Below are 12,259 nucleotides of genomic sequence, written 5' to 3'. Positions count from 1 at the left end.
TTGTTCCCCTCCCCTCCCCCCCTGCTGATCTCCAGAGTGGGCCATGCTGGACACCTTCCTGCTTCCTAGGACTTTGGGTCAGCAGCTCCCATGCACCACATCTCCTGTTTCCCCACCCCCCGCATCTCTGAATCAATGGGTGGTGTGGAGTGTTCCCCCTTGACTGCTGTCCAGGGGCTCCCCTTCATGGGACCCTGAGCTATGTCACTCCAGAGAAGAGTCCCTGGAGCAGGGCTCGCCATGCTGTGGGACTCTGGGCATCAACCTTTCCCAGCACTCTAGCCCAAGGGGGTTACAGTCTCTCTGTGGGAGGCTGCTCTGACACCACTCAGGGTTTTTGTAGCTGGATCACAAGCAGTCTTTGATCTCATGCATAAACTCCTGGCACTTTGACTCTCAGCTCTGTAGTGGCACAGGTGACCTCTGTCAGATAGCAGGTGGCCACCTGGAAACCTTGTTCTTGGACCTTCACAATGCATCCCTGGGCCTGGGTGGTTTGTTCAAGTGTAGCATCAGTGCGGGTGTAAACAGTCACCAGCTTGTCCATTCTCACCCTCCACATAGGGAGTTGCATTTGTTCCCTATTTCGCTGGTACTATCTATGCATGTCTCATGCACTCTGCAGGTGTCTAGGCGACCATCCTGGATCCAGCATCGCGACCTCCATGACTAGATCTCCCATGCACAAATGCAGACTCTGCAGACAAGGGAGACACTGAGGTAGCTCTGGTGAGTCCCCTGTCCCGACCCTTTCCTCTGCCCAGGGCTGGAAGCCATGCAGATGCTCACGACCCAGCACTGACCACGCCATGGAACACCTGGGTGGCATCTCCCAGCTAGGAGAGCTGGGATGCTGAAGAAGGAGCTGTGTTGGGATTTTTGGTGAAAATCCTTTTTAAGTCACCCCAAACCACACACCTGGGTTCCATTTGCCAGCTGGGAAAACCCGGAAGCCTGGGTTCCACCTGCCTGCTGTGGCAGCTACGATGCCTGGGAGCCCAAGCATCCAGGCTCTCCCACTGGGAAACAGAACCCAGGCATCTGGGCACCCACAGCTGGAAGACAGAACTGAGGTATCCAGGCTCCCACGGCTAGAAGACTGAGCACAGATGTCCAGGCTCTCAGGCTACTGCTCCGCTTCTGCACCAGGGTCTGGGGACCCTAGCTCAGACAGGGCATTGGATCTTCCCCTCAGAGGGCAATGACCATGCTGTGGAATGCCAGTGGGTCTTCTACTGTGCTCCCTTTCCTCCATCCTTCCCTTAGAGAGAGAATGGCACCAAGTTCTCAACATTGCTGGGGTGAAATGGAGCTGGAACAATGGAGTACTTATGTCACCACCCTCCCCCCTGGTTTCTCGTTTCAGGAGTGTCATTTTGGCCCCATGTCCCTGACCACCTGGGTCCAGGCTTCTGACATTCCCTTGGTGAGATTTGGCTGGGCCTGGAGGAATGAGCCTCCTCTGGTTCTTTGGAAGGAGAGGGAGGGAGGAAGTGTGTGTGGGGGGGTGTTTGCTAGGAGGAATTTTCCCCATTCCCACTTTACTGTACCTGCAGCAGTGCTCATACATAGGTGCTCTGCCAAATGGCCCTCCGACAATGGCACCCAGGGGTGTGCCAGTGAGAACCCGCAGTTGCGACTTGGTTACACCTCAGCTGTGGGGCTCAAAAAAAGCTTTCAGTGCCTGTTCGGTGCCTTTTTGGGGGCTGGTTTCAGTTAAGTGGCTCCATACCAACACGTGGGCCTCTGTCAGGAAAGGGCTAGGGCAGCCAGTTGCCAATTGAATTAACCAGATTTATGTTCCCATTCAGTGTAACACAGACTGGTAAGCCCCCAACAACAGTAATGACCCTGACTGGCACCTCAGCTTCATTCCAAGCCAGAGGCACAAGGGTTGGGAGGGCAGGGCATATTTGAAAGGCACAAAGTCAGTGGGGAGCATCAATAAATTAGTATTATATCACTCTTCCACCTGGACAAGAGCATGCTGAATATCAGAGTAGCCAACCACATCCTTCTCCATGAGCATACTCCAACCTACCAAGGAGTCACGCTTGACTGTTACCTCACTTATAAACATCACATTCAGAACATCAGCAGTCAAATCTCTGCACGGGTAACTGCCTTAAACCATTTAGCCAGCACAACATGGGGTGACAACATCAAAGTGCTCAGAACCACCGCAATCCCTGTACTCTTGGGCATTAGACCAGGTGACATAAGAAGACCAACCCCTGCTGTTCCCCTGCTGCCAGGTTTTTGGGCTCGCAGAGAGCCCGGCAAGCTAATGTGGCCCTGTATGTTGTGCTAAATTTAGTTAAGGAGTGGGATGAATGGACATGAAATGATCGGTTAGATTAATTTGGTCAGAAATCTATTCCTACAGTGTTTTATACAAATACCAAACGAGTCCCCCATTGATCACGGCCTAGGCAGAGGAGCACAGTTCAAGTTGAAGAGACCAAGATCTGGATATGGATGCTTCAAAACAATACTGTACAAGATAAACATCTTGGACAGCCCCCTGTGTGAATGCGGTGTTCAACAAACAGCACAGTACTTAGTTGAAAGCTGCAATATTTACAAATGCCCAGATGGGGTAAGATGGAGTCTGTATACTAAGTGTTAATACCAGAGAGTGGCTCATAGAATTGGAAGCTGGTATCCGACATCATATGAAAGAAGAAGTGGGAACCTGGAGCTGCAGGTCAAAAGAAGCTTTGCAGCATGCCAGGTGCTTGTGGGTCAGCTACCTACTGGCAATGCCTGAGCCACAGAGGCCATGGGGTCACCTCCACATAGGCTGAAGCCTGATCTTTTAGCCTCCATGAGCCAGATGAGCCACCTGCACTAGGTCCTGTTGGGTGTGTGTATGGGGGCGGGGGAGGGCATGCTGGGTCTGACTGGAAGGGGTGCCTGGGAGGGTGTGCTGGTGTCAAGGCCCAGCTCCCACAGAGCTGTGCACACGTCAGTGGGTTGTCCTGGTCTCAGCATGAGGTCTGTGGGGTGTTTCATGAAGGGGGGGGGAGGCCTGGGGATGCAGGTGTGCCAGTGCTGGGGCTGATGCTGGGCCACAGACCCCTTCCCTGCCACAGCTAGCTGGAGAAAATGCAGGGAGGAGGGGACGTTGGAAACAGGGGCTTTGCTACCAGTGAGAGTCCAGAGATGGGGCCAACCCAGTACTCAGGCAGAGGAGACGAGCTCTGGCCTAGGCTAAAGCATTGCCCTGTGAGGGAGGGTGAGTAGGATGCCACAAAGCCCCATGGGTTGCTGGCAGATTATGACCTAACATGAGTTGAGATGGGATTCTGCACAGACATTTGATACAGTGCCCTAATGTACAGCGTTGTAGTCTGATATCACATCTATCCAGGCTTACCTTAGAGCAGGATCTGCCATTTTTAAGCACTCTGCGTGCCACGACTCTCTATGGTTATGGCTGTAGAGTACATTCTGCATGCTTACCCTGCAATAACTGTAATGTCTATACCTGGCCTATGAAGTCTATGACATGGTAGTAGGAGTAATAATACCACAGAAGTTGACTCAGATTAATACCTGCTTTCGGGCCAGAACACTTACACCAAAGAGGGGTACTTTACTTAAGGGAGGTTAGCTTAATTGTAGAAGGCTTTTCTGATGTTCAGGTGCTGAAGGGTTTCCTCATAGATTTCATAGATTTCATAGACATTAGGGCTGGAAGGGACCTCGGAAGATCATCGAGTCCAGCCCCCCGCCCAAAGGGCAGGACGTCAGCTGGGGTCATAGGATCCCAGCAAGATAAGCATCCAGTTTCATCTTGAAGGTGTTCAATGAAGGCGCTTGAACAACCTCCGGTGGCAGGCTGTTCCAGACCTTGGGGGCTCGGACAGTAAAGAAATTCTTCCTTATGTCCAGCCTGAAATGATCTTGTAGTAGTTTGTGACCATTCGTCCTCGTCATCCCTTGGGGCGCTCTGGTGAACAAACGTTCCCCCAGATACTGGTGATCACCCCTGATAAACTTGTAGGTGGCCATCAGATCACCCCTGAGCCTGCGCTTTTCCAGGCTAAAGAGCCCCAGGGCTCTCAGCCTGTCATCGTAGGGTCTGCTTCCCCGACCCCTGATCATGCGCGTGGCTCTTCTCTGGACTCTCTCAAGCTTCTCCACATCCTTTTTGAATTGTGGAGCCCAAAACTGGACGCAGTACTCCAGCTGCGGCCTCACTAAGGCCGAGTACAGGGGGAGAATGACGTCCCGGGATTTGCTTGAGAAGCATCTATGGATGCAAGCCAGCGTTTTGGTCGCTTTACTAGCCGCAGCATCGCATTGCAGGCTCATGTTCATCTTGTGGTCAATGATGACCCCCAAGTCTCTTTCTTCCATAGTGCTAACCAACATAGCACTGCCAAGCCTATAAGGATGCTGCGGGTTTTTCTTCCCAAGGTGGAGAACCTTGCATTTATCGGCATTGAACACCATCAGATTTTCATCCGCCCACTTGCTGAGCCTGTCCAGGTCAGCCTGGATCACCCGCCTGTCTTCTGGCGTGGATGCTTTGCCCCAAAGTTTGGTGTCATCGGCGAACTTGGCCAGTCCGCTTCTGACTCCAGTGTCCTCATCGTGCTCATCATTGCATCCTCAGTGCTTGCAAGCTCAATCAGGGTGTTTGCGCTCTTGGGACCAGGCTGTGCAGCAGGCTGTGCACACAGAATGCATGCACGTGATTGGACAGCTGGAACTCCAGGGCAGGAAGCCCAGGAAAAAACAGGGGAGACTAGCTGAGGTGGGGGGAGCTGAAGCTGTGCAGAGCAGGGCTGCTTCTGAGGGGGCTGCTAGCAGGACAATTGCTTCAGAGAGGACGACTGGCAGAAGAATTGTGACTGAGTGAGCCGCTACTGAGGGCAGAGGAGCCACCAGCTAATGAGCACCCAGGATCTCCTGGTATCCTTTACTACAGGAGCAGGGGTTGTGCAAACAGGTTCCCCTCCCCATCTTTAAGATCCCGGGGTGCAGGGAGTCACTGGGAGGGAATCAGGGACAGGGGTTGCTAGAGGAGGTTTTCCGGGAGAGCTGAACAAAGCAGCAGGGAATGGTGGCTGTGGGGGAGCTCCAGCAGAGCTCAATAAAGTGCAGCCAAGAAGGGGCGCGGCAGGTGCCAAACACAGGGAAGCTGCCTTGGGAAGTGTCTGGAGAATGGTGTGGTTGGTTGCAGGCGCCCAGGAAAGATGGGAAAAGGGAAGAACCCCTGGTCTCCGGAGCAGCCACACCTGAGGTCCCGACAGGTACCCCCATCTTCTGTCCTGATGATGGCATCGCTGCATCTCTTCTGAGGGGGCTCCACTGCAGCCACTCCACAGTGGGCTGCTTTGGTGCAGGCAGAGAGATTATGTGGAGACCTGAATGATAAAGTGTATATACCTGTTATAAGTTGCCTGAGTTTTAAAGTTGATAACATAATTGCTTTTGTTATACAATAAGTATTTGCTTTATCTGCTGGTATAGATTATTATTGAGCTCTTTGAAAATATTTTGTTTGTTATTTATGGGATGTTGAATTTGTCAGTCTCTCAGTTATTATTGTAAATAGTTATTTAGTGTGTGGTCTGGTGCGGGGAGGACCACAGGAGAGCGCTCCAATGAGTGGTGCTCCCAACCTGTAGATGGAGTGAGAATAGACTGAGACATATTGGCACACCAGGATCTCAAAAATGTGGACGTGGCTGTGAGCAGCGCCGCTGTTGGTGTTACATTTATATTTCAGAGTGGCTGGAAAAAGGGGTCCCAATACTCAGAAACCTCTGTTAAAGACATGAGAAGTTGTCTTCCTAAAGGAGGACTGGAAAGCTATTTCTGTTTGGCTCCAAGAGCAGGCAGATAGAAGAGGAGATGAAGGATATACCAAATATTTAACATTATAAAAAACTGGACCCTATTCTAGTTACCTTTTTGCATTGCATGAAAACAGGGCCTATTCATTTAAATTAAAAGAAAAACACATTTAAAACAAAGCATAATTAATTTATGGCTCTGATTGCCATGCACATCAGTGAAACACAGGGCTTAATAAAAATTCAGACAAGGAAAACACCTGCATATATATCATGAGAAAATCTATAACTACATTACATAGCACTTTGTGGTACAAAGCACCCACTAACTGACATATTAAGGAAAAAGAAAGAAGTTGTTTAAATTATTTCACAATTGTCCATTTGAGTTGCTTGATCCTTCCTCTAACATCTGGCCTGCTGGGAATGGATACTGAATTGGATAGCCTATTTGTCTGATCAGGTATGACAGTTTCTGTGGCTCTGGTTTAACCCACAATTCCTGAAACAATGCTAAACAGTTTATACCTATGTTTATTTAGTTTATTTGTAGTTAATATGTTCACAGCATCAGTTCAGCTTCACCCATTGCTGACACCTATTGGTGGTCACAGTTCATTTTTGCAGCATAAGGAATACTAGAGAAACTGAACCAGCTGGGAACTTAACTGAAGAAGAGTAAATTCATCCCTGGAGTAACTCCATGGACATTGCTGGAATTACATCAGACACTAATTTACCTTGATCTGTTGTGCTCTAGATCTGAAAGTGGCGCTGCTTTTGCTGTTTTATCTACCTTTGTTCAAAGTAGTAAGAGGGGAATTGTCAGAGAAGGGTGGCAGATATGACCAGGGGCATGGGAACGTTCTCGTAGGAAGAGACTGAAAAGAGGGGAGTTGTTTACCTTAGCAAAGAGACAAATAAATAAAAAAGGGTATGAGAAAAATAGATGAAATAATGAATAGTCTAGAGAGAGAAGGAGACTGGGAGCTTTTGTTCTTCCATGTCTCAAAATACAAGTAGTTGCTCAGCTGTATCAAAATATTGGCAGTTTGGGGCACGCCTAGTAGCAGATCTTAAGGTGTGTAGAGAAGCTGAGCAATGAAAACTTGTTTCTGTGGCATGCGTTGTTAGATGGTGGCTGAGTGGGTGTTTTGAGATCTGAACTTCGGCAAAAGGTATCTGCAAGAGCACTGGGCAACACTTAGCACCCTGGGCCCTAGCGAATAAAGCAGGAGTCAGAAACCATTAACAATGCTAGACCACTATTTGCAATCCAGTTGCTACTGTGGGCTGAACCCCCATGAGAGTGGGGCCAACAGAGCCAGCACAGGGGTAATGTCCCAGTAGCCCCTGTCCCTTTGGCAGCCTCATGCTCCTCCCCCATTAGAGGTGTTGGTGTGGCCAGCAGCAAGTGAGTTAACACAGCAGCTTCTGGGTCTGAGGACTTTCTGATGTCCCCCAACTGCAGCCTCTGCCAAATCCTGTCATTGAGAGCAATCAGGCAAGTCAAATTTGGGGGCTGCATTAATCAACAGACTGCAGACTGTGCCAACACCTCCCCCACAGTAGCAGGGGGCCTTGAGTTGGCACGGGGAGTGACTGTACTGGCAAATGACCTCCACAAGCCCCCAGCAACTGTGCCATTGCATGGGGTTCTGCCATGGGCTGGATCCAGATCACAGGCCATAGGTTGATGACCTCTAGAATAAAGGATGTAGGTGTCTAAAGAGTAATATCACTGTAATATCTAACTTTTACATGCCCAGAGCCCATATCCTATTTTCCATTTCTTTTCATTTTACCTCTTTCTTCCTTACAGAGTCTTTGCATTTTAGAAGTTTGTCTTAGAGCACAGGGGTTTACATAGAAAACTTCTGTTAACAGCTGCTAATGGGAACTTTGCACTTAAATCTCCTGTGTGTTGAAGTGAGTGTATACCTTTTGGTCCTTCAAAGCAAACTCAAGCTTATGAGCATTCATAGGAGAATTATCTACAAAAATAGCCTGTGCTCTGCCTAGCTGAAGTCATATATCCTTCTGTAAAAATATGTAGTATAGTCTTCTAGACACTGAGTTATATCATGTCCATCACTCCAAAAAGATATTAATAATACCAGCTGTATAAACTACTTGGGTTTTTTTGTACAGAGAAAAATAAGTCTTTCCTTTTAACGGCAATAATCTTGGTTGCAAACATACCAAATAGTTTTCAGACAAACTGTATTTATATGTCTGAAGCCTGTAGGTGAATGCCTACTGCTGATTCAGTGTGGTTACTACACCTTTAAGATTTAGCAGTCAGTGGATACAAAGATCAAATTAAACTGTTATGTGGAAACAGTTACAGCTGGCATTAGTTTGAGACTAAATTAGGAATGAAATGTGGCTAGATGCAGTTTGCAAACTGGGTTTCTCTTGCTAAGATCTTGATTTTGTTGTTACTTTATTTTATTTGTGCTACACTGATCCAGTTAAAGTCACTTCAGTTGAAATGAATAGTGTTATTGCTTGATTGGATTCTTGGAGATGTAACAGTTCTAAATTAATTGACTAGCCACTTTTAATTTATTATAGAAACAGCTATTTGGATCCTGACTCCCTCAAATACCTTTTAACTTGAAATAGGTGAGTCCAGTTGACTTCCTGATATGTCCATAATATCCTACTCATGTATATTACTTTAATTATTTGAGAAGCTTAACCTTAAGGTTGTGGGTGGAGAGAAATTTTGTTTATTAGAATAATTTTTTTGGCAAACCAGTCACACATCTTAAACATCCTAAACAAACATATTATGTTTATAGTTCCCATAATCTACCATATTATAGCACCTCAAACTAAATAAAGGAGAGCTAGTTGAAACATACATGTCTGTAGCCTTCTAAGAAAATGTTTAGTGTGAATAAGTGCATTATCACTTGGAAAATCAAATGAAATATAAGTATAATCCAGTACATGAAATTGTTATATGCAATAAATGCCATGTTTCATGCAAAAATTCTAAAATTTAGAGTGTGCTTAAAAAGCCATGGATAAGCCTTTTACATTCTAACCTTCTGTCTTCAGTTAGTTATAAAGCTGTCTCATACTTACCTATTGAGCTGAAGTTTTCCATATTTGGTCAGTACTACAATATAAATAACTCTTTGTTTCAAGTATGAGCAAAAAAGGCTCAACTGCTTTTGAGTAGGAGGGGAGTGTAAAAGATGCCAAGTTATAACAATCTGCACACTTACCAGGATTTTCCCCAAATGAAAGGCTTCTGGGCTGCTTTAGGTCTCCAAAGTAACTATCACATTCATTTTCCGTCTGGTAAATTCCTTTTACAATGGTGTTAGAAAAGCTTCCTGGCTTGCTGAAATTAAAGAAAGATAGACACCTAATTAGAATTTCTGAGATACCAGCCAGTGTATAGCAATTTACCTGACACATTTAATGGGCTTTTAATGAGTTCAGGCTTTGGTTTAAGAAAAAGTGGACTAAATTCTAGGATAAACCAGAAAAAAAATCCTTCAATCTAGCTGTACATTTAGTGAAGTATATGTGTAATATACCACCCCAATGTTGGTATGTGTAATTGTCTTTTTATGTTTCACCCTCTCATTTGATACTCAAGTAAAAAGTAACATGTATTGACAGTAGCTTATCTTGAACAAAAGTAATTAACTAAAAAAATCAGCACTAAGTAGATGTTGCTGGTGAAAACTTCAGCAGGTTTTCAGACTCTAAATTTTGGATTTAGGTACCTTAAGTAGCACTAAGGCACTGAGTCTCCCTTGTGAATCAAGATTTAGATGTCTTTATGGGATAAGAAAACTGAACATAGAAACTACTGTTCACATAAGAAGACCTGGGCAAGAATTAACTTGGCAGAAATGAGTTTTACCTCTGAACTCCTTGCAACTGTGTGGCCTGTGAGCCAGAGACAGAAATCCACAGAAGTAGTAAAAAGCATGGCATTGAGAGGCAGAAGAAATAGAATTCCTTGTGTGCGGGCCGGGTGCGAACCCGCGGCCCTTGTCGCACTGCACGCGGGCTGTGGCCTGCAGCCCGGGCACGCCAAGTCAGAGAGGGCGGGTGCCGAGCTAGAATTAGGCACAGACGCGTAATGATAGATTTTAAGATTGTTTACTTACACCGGGATGGTCGCGGTGCAGGCTGAAAACTTGCTTGAGTTGCGGTTACAAACAGAAAGAACACGAACAATCACGTGGAGTTTGTAGGCTCCACACAAACAGAACTCCGGATGTCCTGGACAAGCACGCCACAAAGCTGAAAACTCGTAGATACGTCTTAAATAAGGTTACCACACGAAGATGGGAAGAGGTGGGCGGTGGATCAGGCTGCCAAACTCCTCTGGATCTCACACAGGGTTTCTATTATCCTGCCACGTACCCAGAGTCCCCACGAGATGGATGTGGAGTCCTTTCCAGCTTGGGCGGAAACCGCTCAAGCCTCTTATACGGCTAGCAGGCCAATCGCTAGCCACCACGTGGGAATAATTTAGAACTAGCCAATAGCGGGAAACAAATTTGCATTCGAATAGCAGGAACTCTTTGCACCGTGCATTTCTGTGCTGCGAAGAAAATGCACCCTGCAAAGACAGCTGCAAAGTGGCGGGAACTCTCTCCTTTGCACACGGGTTCTCTGTGCAGCAAAACTCCACCGTGCAATGAAGCTGTAATCCCACGGGGATAATTCTAGTGCCGAAGCACACACAAAATCATACCTTTGGGTCATGACACCTTGGAGAAGATAGAAAGTAAGGGATGTTCCTAGCAGCCCTACTCATGTTGTAGAATGTACTCACAGAAAAAAAAGTTTGAGTTATCAAGGGTTTGAACCAAATCTGTTTATGCTGTTGGGAGTCAGCCTTCAATTTGATCTGACTGGAGCACACCTAGATGGAGGGGGAAAGAAAGGACCTCATTTGAATTGGCTCAGCTGGACTTGGATTTGCAAATCAAGATCGGCCAAAGGAGATGAAGAGGACTTTGAAAGGTTATGGAATTTTTGCCACACAATTTGAGAAAGAAGCCCTGGGTGGGGGTTGGTAGGAGGCTTACCTACTAAAAATCTATATTTAATTTTTTTTAGCTGGATTTGAAACTAGAATAGATCTCTCTTAAGTGCTTGTCAGAATCATTCACTCAGCAAATAGTTAAAGCAATGAATCACAGTTGTAAAATATGAATTGGTGGATTGAGTAAATGGTAGTTTAGAAGTAAACTAGAAGAGGGTGAAAGCCTATTCCCAGAATTCCAGTTTTCCAGTACATTGCTATGCACCTAAATCACACATAGATTACTAAACAACTTTCTTGTTGTTATCTTTTACTGCATTTGGCCAGGGAAGGATAGCTATGGGGGAGAGACTAAGGTGGATGGCGAATGAAGGTGGACTGTAAGCTGGATAGAAAACTGGCTGGAACATCAGGCTCAGAGAGTAGTAATCAATGGCTCAATGTCTAGTTGGCAGCTGGTATCAAATGGACTACCCCAGAGGTCAGTCCTGGGGCTAGTTTTGTTCAATGTCTTCATCAACAACCTGGAAGATGGCATAGAGTGTACCCTCATCAAGTCTGCATTTGACACCAAGTGAGGGGGGCATAGTAGATACACTGGAGGGTTGGGCTAGGATTCAGAGTGACTTAGACAAATTGGAGGATTGGGCCAAAAGGAATCTCATGAGGTTCAACAAAGACAAGTGCCAAGTCCTGCACTTAGGACAGAACAATCCTATACACTAGTACAGGCTGGGGGCTGACTGGCTGGGCAGCAGCTCTGCAGAAAAGGACCTGGGAGTTACAGTGGACAATAAGCTGAATATGAGCCAGCAGCATGCCCTTGTTGCTCAGAAAGCTAATGGCATACTGGGCTGGATTGGTAGGTGTGTTGCCAGTAGATCAAAGTAAGTGATTGTTTCCTTTTATTTAGCACTGGTAAGGCCACATCTGGAGTACTATGTTCAGTTTTCTTCCTCCCCCCTCTGAAAGGATATGGGCAAACTGGAGCGAGTCCAGCCGAGGGCAACAAAAATTGTGAGGGGGCTGGGAGGCTGGGGAACATGACTTATGAGGAGAGACTGAGGGAACTGGCATTATTTAGTCTAGAGAAAATAAGACTGGGAGGGGATTTAATAGCAGCCTTCAACTGCCTGAAGCGGGATTCCAAAAAGGATGGAGCGAGACTGTTTTCAGTGGTGGCAGATGACAGAACAAGGAGCAATGGTCTCAAGTTGCAGCAAGGGAAGTTTAGGTTAGATATTAGGAAGAATTTTCTCACTAGGAGAGTAGTAAAACACTGGAAAAGATTACCCAGAGAGATGGTGGGATCTCCATCCTTGGAGGTTTTAAGACCTGGCTAGACAGAGCTTTGCCTGGGATGATCTAGATGGGGATGATCTTGCTTTGAGCAAGAGGTTGGTTTAAATGACCTCCTGGGGTC

The sequence above is a fragment of the Alligator mississippiensis genome, chromosome 4 (assembly GCF_030867095.1).
Source record: "Alligator mississippiensis isolate rAllMis1 chromosome 4, rAllMis1, whole genome shotgun sequence".
In the NCBI taxonomy this organism is placed as follows: Eukaryota; Metazoa; Chordata; order Crocodylia; family Alligatoridae; genus Alligator; species Alligator mississippiensis.
The sequence above is the reverse complement of the archived record's forward strand: the minus strand, read 5'-3'. Positions refer to the sequence as shown.